Genomic DNA, 6,408 nt, shown 5'->3' on the forward strand with positions numbered 1-6,408 from the left:
GTTTGCGCCCCACCCCAAATTAAGTTGCCCGTTAGCGCCGGCGCAAAGTTTAGCGCCCGCCCGGATGCGCGCGCAGAAAATGACGTCACATCCTCGTGCAACGCCCTTTGTGCGCCCCGATTCCAAACTTCAGTCGGACCGCCCCATTGTGCGGCTGGCGGCTGGAGCGTTTGGAAAAAGGAACGCAACACAACCAGCGCGGGCCCCGGGGGGCGCAAATTAAAGGGGACGTGCTCTCCAGTATAAAGGCCAGCCTTTTTTCAGAAAACACTCTTGTGCAACGCATTTCTGGAGACACAACAAGGAGGATAGCTAACTGGTTTCAAGCAGCAAGAGCTCAGGTATTTTTGGACTCAGGCCAGAGCGCTGCAAGTGGCCTTTTGGAAATTTGAGTGTTTGCCAGGATTTGATGGGGGTTGCATGGGGTGCCAACGCGGAGCTGCAGCTCCATGTCCGTAGGGCTCGCAGACGCATTGTGAGAGGGGCAGCCCTGGCTAGAGGCAGAGGGGGCTACAGGCGTCGGCCACGTAGGCCTTACCCAGTCAGGCTACACCGCCAGCAGCGCTCCTACCTAAACATGAGTGCCGCGCGATGTGTTAAAAGGCTCCGATTCCGAAAGGAGGTGATTGCAGAGATCTGCCACCTGCTTCGCCGAGATCTGCGGCCAAAGCTCAGGTGCAGGACGTCTCTGTCGGTGGAAGTGAAGGTGACGGTGGCATTGAACTTCTATGCCACCGGCTCCTTCCAATACGCTGCTGGGGACATAGCAAACATCTCCCAGTATGGCGCGCATCGCTGCATCCGCCAGGTGACCGAAGCACTGTTCAGAAGGAGAAGCCAATTCATCTCCTTCCCCATGGCCCTGGAGAGCCAGCATCAGCGCGCATTGGGATTTTCCAGACTCGGGGAATTCCCCTTGGTACAGGGCGCCATTGACTGTATGCATGTGGCTTTGCGGGCCCCTCTGGAGCATGGCGAGCAGTATCGCAACAGGAAGGGCTACCATTCTCTGAATGTGCAGCTGGTCTGTGACCACAAGCAGCGCATCATGGCAGTCAATGCCAGCTTCCCAGGCAGCAGCCACGATGCCTTTATCCTGCGGCAGAGTACTGTGCATGACATGTTCGAGGCACAGCCTCCCCCAAGAGGATGGCTACTCGGGGACAAAGGCTATCCTTTGTGTACCTGGCTCATGACCCCGCTCCGCGCGCCCAGGACCGCTGCTGAAGAGGCCTACAACGAGAGCCATCAAACCACCTGCAACATCATCGAGCTAACTATTGGGGTCCTCAAGCAGCGGTTCCGCTGCCTTGATCGCTCCGGAGGAGCTCTCCAGTATTCGCCGGACCGGGTCTCCCAATTTGTGGTGGTTTGCTGCATGCTGCACAACCTGGCTATCCGCAGGACTCAGGCACTGCCACCTGATGTTGGACCAGCACCTCAGGAGGAGGAACAGGAGGAGCATGAGGAGGAGGAGCAGGAGTACGTTCCCAGGAGGGAGCGACCAGGGCCAAGGGCCGCACGACGCCACCTTATTACACGGTACTTCTAAGCCCCCTGTCAGGGAATGGCCAGGGGCCATGAGGGAAGATGAGTGCAGCCGCTCCGCAAGCCCTCAGCCGGTGAAGCCAACAAACACTAAGAAGAACAACCATGGAGACTGCATGAATAAAGATAATTTTTTATTACACAACAATGAAAAGCCCTTCCCACATGAATCCCCAAAAACAATAAACGGGCCCCACAAAAAGCCCAACAAACGACTCACTCCCACAAACTGGGGAGGAGTCACTCCACCTTTCTTCAAACGGGGCCTCAACGTCGGCCTAACGCAAAAAATAAGCCCTCCAACAACACAACCATGGGCAAAATAAAAATGGCCACCGCCATATAAAAGGAAAGCTGGCCACACCCTCTACTGAGTGGCCCGCGAGGGCGAGACCTTGCCCAGCCTTTTGCTTCCCCTGCCCGGCCTGCTGCTCCTTCGCAAGCTCTGCCCAGTGGCTGCTGCGAGGCTGGGGGAAGGTGCCTGAGGCTCAGATGCCCTTCCGCCAGATGCCGCTGGGGGGCGGCCTACACGGCGTTTGGGCCTCGAGGGGCCGTCTGCTGAGTGGCGCACCTGAGCCTGGCAACCATCAACTGCAGCCGCTTGCCCTTGACGCCCCAGTGGGGGAATGGCGGCGACGGATGGCGCAATGTGGGCCAGCTGGTGTCTGGGATGCGCTGGCTGGTGCTGTGGTGCGGTGGCACTCGGCCGGGCCCGCACTGCAGGATCCGCAACAATCAGCCGAGGGGCGGCTTGCTGGGATGGTCCAGCGCGGCGGCTGCCCTGGCGATGCCTGCCTGAGACAGCGCATGTGGCAGCAGTGAGTGCCCCTGTTGTCCTGGTGTGCGCGCGCATCACATCCGCCAGGGTCTTGACGGCATCAGTCAGCATGCGGCCACTCGCGGCAGTTGCTGCCCCGAACTCGCGCACACTGGTCGCCAGCGACTCGATGGCCTCAGGCATGTGCCCCACCACGCTCATGACCTCCGTGTGGCGCCGGTCCGAATCCTCGGCCATCTTATCCAGCTTCCGCACCTCCTCCGAGGTGAAGGTGTCCGGACTGGAGTCGCGACTCTCCCGCTGGGGAGGAGGGGGCCGAACTAAGGGACCCTTGCCACGTTGGTGGCGGCGAGTGTGCCGATCAGCAGCACTCCCCTCTGATCCTTCCCCCCTTTGGGGGGAAGGCCGCGGGCCACGCGCACGGCTCCTGGGTGGCTGGACGCCACTGGTCCCAGAAGCTGCATTGCCCTGCGACAGTTCCTCCAGGCACTCATCCAGTGAGGAGGTGTCAAGCATTTCCTCCTCTCCTGCGGGACGTGACTGTTCCCCCGATGGTCCGGCTTGCTCCTCCTCCTCCTCCTGCTCGGAGGTGCTGTCACTGGCAGCTTCAGGGTCCTGGTCGTCACCAGCTGAAAGCAGGAATGCACAAGAGTAGCTTCAGAGTGAGGAGACGGCGTCAGCGAGGGAGTTAGGACTGGTGGCATTCAGCGCATTGGTGGGACAGTGGCAAAGTAGCTCGGATGGGCCAGTGCGACGCAAGAGGGACAAAAGGTGAGGTCCTTACCATTGCCGGGCAGTGGAGGGTCGGATACTCCGCACGCTGTGGGGATGATCACACGGGCTCCCATGAGCACACACACGTGCTCCTCCAGCCGAGTGAGCTTCTGCAGCTTGGCGCGGCCACCCCTGGCACGGGCCTGGCGATTAAAGGCTACTTTAGCCTGCAAGAGAAAGGACGGGCTGTAAGTGCGTAGTGTAGCCCTGATGTAGTGTGCACTGCCTCCCATGGTGGAATAGCTTGGCCAGAGTGAAGCCCTGATGTAGTGTGCACTGCCTCCCATGGTGGAATAGCTTGGCCAGAGTGAAGCCCTGATGTAGTGTGCACAGCCTCCCATGGTGGAATAGCTTGGCCAGAGTGAAGCCCTGATGTAGTGTGCACAGCCTCCCATGGTGGAATAGCTTGGCCAAAGTGTAGAGTGCCGAATGGCCATTTGATGCTCATGACTGTCCCAATGCTGCTGGCTGAGGGCTGGCCAATAGGACTTTCAGCTCCCTTTGCCCATCATGTCAGGTGTACATGCAAGAATGAGGAGGAGACTGGAAAGGCTACTCACCTTGACAATCCTGGTCAGGTCGTTGTATTTTTTACGACATTGTTTGTGGGTCCTGGGGGCATCGCCGGTGAACGTCACCCTCTGGGCGATCTGCTTCCAGGCTTTGGTGTAGTCGTGGTGGGTTGGATTCCTCCCACTCTCTGGGAACAAGATCTTGTGCCTCACCTCCAGAGCTGTGACCATTATGTCCAGATCACCCTCTGAGAAGCGCAGGGCATGCTGACGGGCCTTCTCTGGCGTTGCCATGACTCCCTGGGGCTGAGCAGCAGTGTTGAGGCCTCTTTGCAAGGCTGCAGTGTGCAGGGCGTGGCAGCAGACCAATTCGTCCCTTCCCCCTTTAAGAGCTGGTCGGCGCCACGGGGTCTGCTGTCAGTCCAAAAATGACCGCACCCGCGCTGCGCCCCGCCTGGGCGCTATCCCTCTGGACCGCCGGCTTAGCGCCTAAAGATAGTAGTGGAATGCCTCTTTTAGTGCTCCACCAACCTCTTAGGGCGAAGCCACTGAATTCCCGGCAACGGGGCGCTACTTTGGGGCGGGCGCTAACTTCGGGCGGGCGCTAAGGTTAGTGCCCCAAAACTGCCTATACTGAAAATCTAGCCCTAAGGGTCTAAATGGGGTGGAGAAGCAAATGGATCTGGGGGTACAGACACACAAACCACAGGTTAATAAGGCCATTAGAAAGAAGCAACCAAAGCACTGGGGTTCATTTCTAGAGGGATCGAATTGAAAAGTAGAGAAGTAATGTTAAACTTGGAGTACGGTGCACAGTTCTTATCTCCATATTATAAGAAGGCTATAGAGCCACTGAGGAAGGTGCAAAATAGATTTGCAAGGATGATACCAGAACTAAAAGTTTATACCCATCAGAAAAGATTGAACAGGCTGAGGCACTTTTCTCTAGAAAAGAGACGGCTGAGGGGTGACCTGCTAGAGTCTTTAAGAGTATGAAAGGATTTGATAAGATAGAGGTAGAGAAGATGTTTCCACTTGTGGGGAGTCCGTACATATAAGACAGTCAGTAATAAATCTAATAGTGAGTTCAGGAGAAACTTATTTAGTCAGAGAGTGGTTAGAATTTGGATTTCACTGCTACAATGAATAGTTGAGGCGAATGGCATAGATACATTTCAGGGGAAGCTCGATAAACACATGGGCCAGAAAAGAATGGAAGGTTATGCTGATACGGCGAGAAGTGAAGTGTGGGAGGAGGTTCGTGTGGGATTTAACCACCAGTTGGAACGAATGGCCTGTTTCTGTGCTGTACAGTCTATGTAATTACAGATTATTAAAGAGAGTGTACACGGTGTTATTCAACTCTCAGAAAACGGAATTGATGTTGGATTTTCACTTTAGCTATTAAAATGAACGAGCGGCTAGGCAGTGGTGTAATGATATGTCTGTCGCTACATTTTGGGCCTCTTTAAGTGTGCGCATCTCTTCTCTTTATATCCACATGTAGCATCTTTGCATCTAAGTACTTTTGTGTGTCTGTCCCTTTCTGTGTATCCACCTGTCTGTGTTATCTCGAGCCACGGTATCTGCCTGTCTCATCTGTCTCTGATATTAATGAAAACTAGTTGCCCTCCCCTAGGGTTGCTCAGGGAGAATGATGTGGCAGGGACCAGTGAAGGTCAATGGGCAAAGACTGTTGAAGAATCATGGATAAATAGAAGTGATCTGAGGTCACTGTGGTATAGGCTGAGTGCGGTATTAACCAGAGGGTGACGAACAATATTACAGAAGAGAGATTTGTTTTTAAATATGAATCTGCTCAAGTGTTACAAAATTGCACAGTTTTACCTTAGGTGCTTCAATACGAAACCTTAAAACGGGTAAAACTGAAATTATAAATGCAGCGAATAAAGTGTGTGATGTGAAAGAAATGGTCGGGATGTGTTTGAATTAGAATGAAGGAACTTGCTACTTACCCGGTCTGTGATTGCATTACTGGGCTGAATTTTCTGAGGCACAGCGCCAGAGGCACTCCCTCGCATGAAGCAGGTAACTTGGAGGAATTGCTGCCGATTTCCTGCCCATTTATGGCAAATTAATGGCAAAAAATCTTGAATAGCACAAATGATAATTTTTGTATGAGCGCCCATTGCATTCCAGACCCACAATTCTTGCCTGGTTTTACTTAATTTAATTTGGAAGCGTCAGAGGATACAAATTAAGTCAATGCCTTATGGGCCATCCTGATATTTTATTTCATGGAGAGTACCTTCTCTGGTAATACGCACTGGTAGAGGGGAGCTTTGCCTGATGTACTGAGTATCCACAATTCACGGTGCGATGTTTGAGATTAGCTGCTGGCAGGCGAGGTTCCCGCAATCAGTGCCTGCTTGGGAAAATAGGAGGGCGGGGAATTAGTTGTGAGCAGGATCGCATGGGCTGCTGGTTATACTCACCGCCCAATATCCAGTTCATTGAAGTCAATGGAGCTCAATATCCGGCGCAGTGTATACCTGATGTGATATCACCCGTGTTGCTCTAATACCCAAGCCGGATTTCTACCCCATTGAATTCACAATGATTCAGTAAAGTGATTTTCTAGGACTCACTGCACGAGCATATTTTGAATTTTATGCCCCTAATGATGATGGGGTGAAATTGGACATCGGTAAGGACGCAGTACAGGTGCTATCAAGTTGCTTGTCTGTTATAGCCCCGAACCCGATGTTCAGTTCCATTGACTTAAATAGAACCGAAAATCGGGCGTGTTGTATAACGCGCACAAAAGGGGTTTCG

Source organism: Somniosus microcephalus, unplaced genomic scaffold (assembly GCF_052327205.1).
Source record: "Somniosus microcephalus isolate GS21.2 unplaced genomic scaffold, FLI_Smic_1.0 unresolved_chr1, whole genome shotgun sequence".
Classification (NCBI taxonomy): Eukaryota; Metazoa; Chordata; class Chondrichthyes; order Squaliformes; family Somniosidae; genus Somniosus; species Somniosus microcephalus.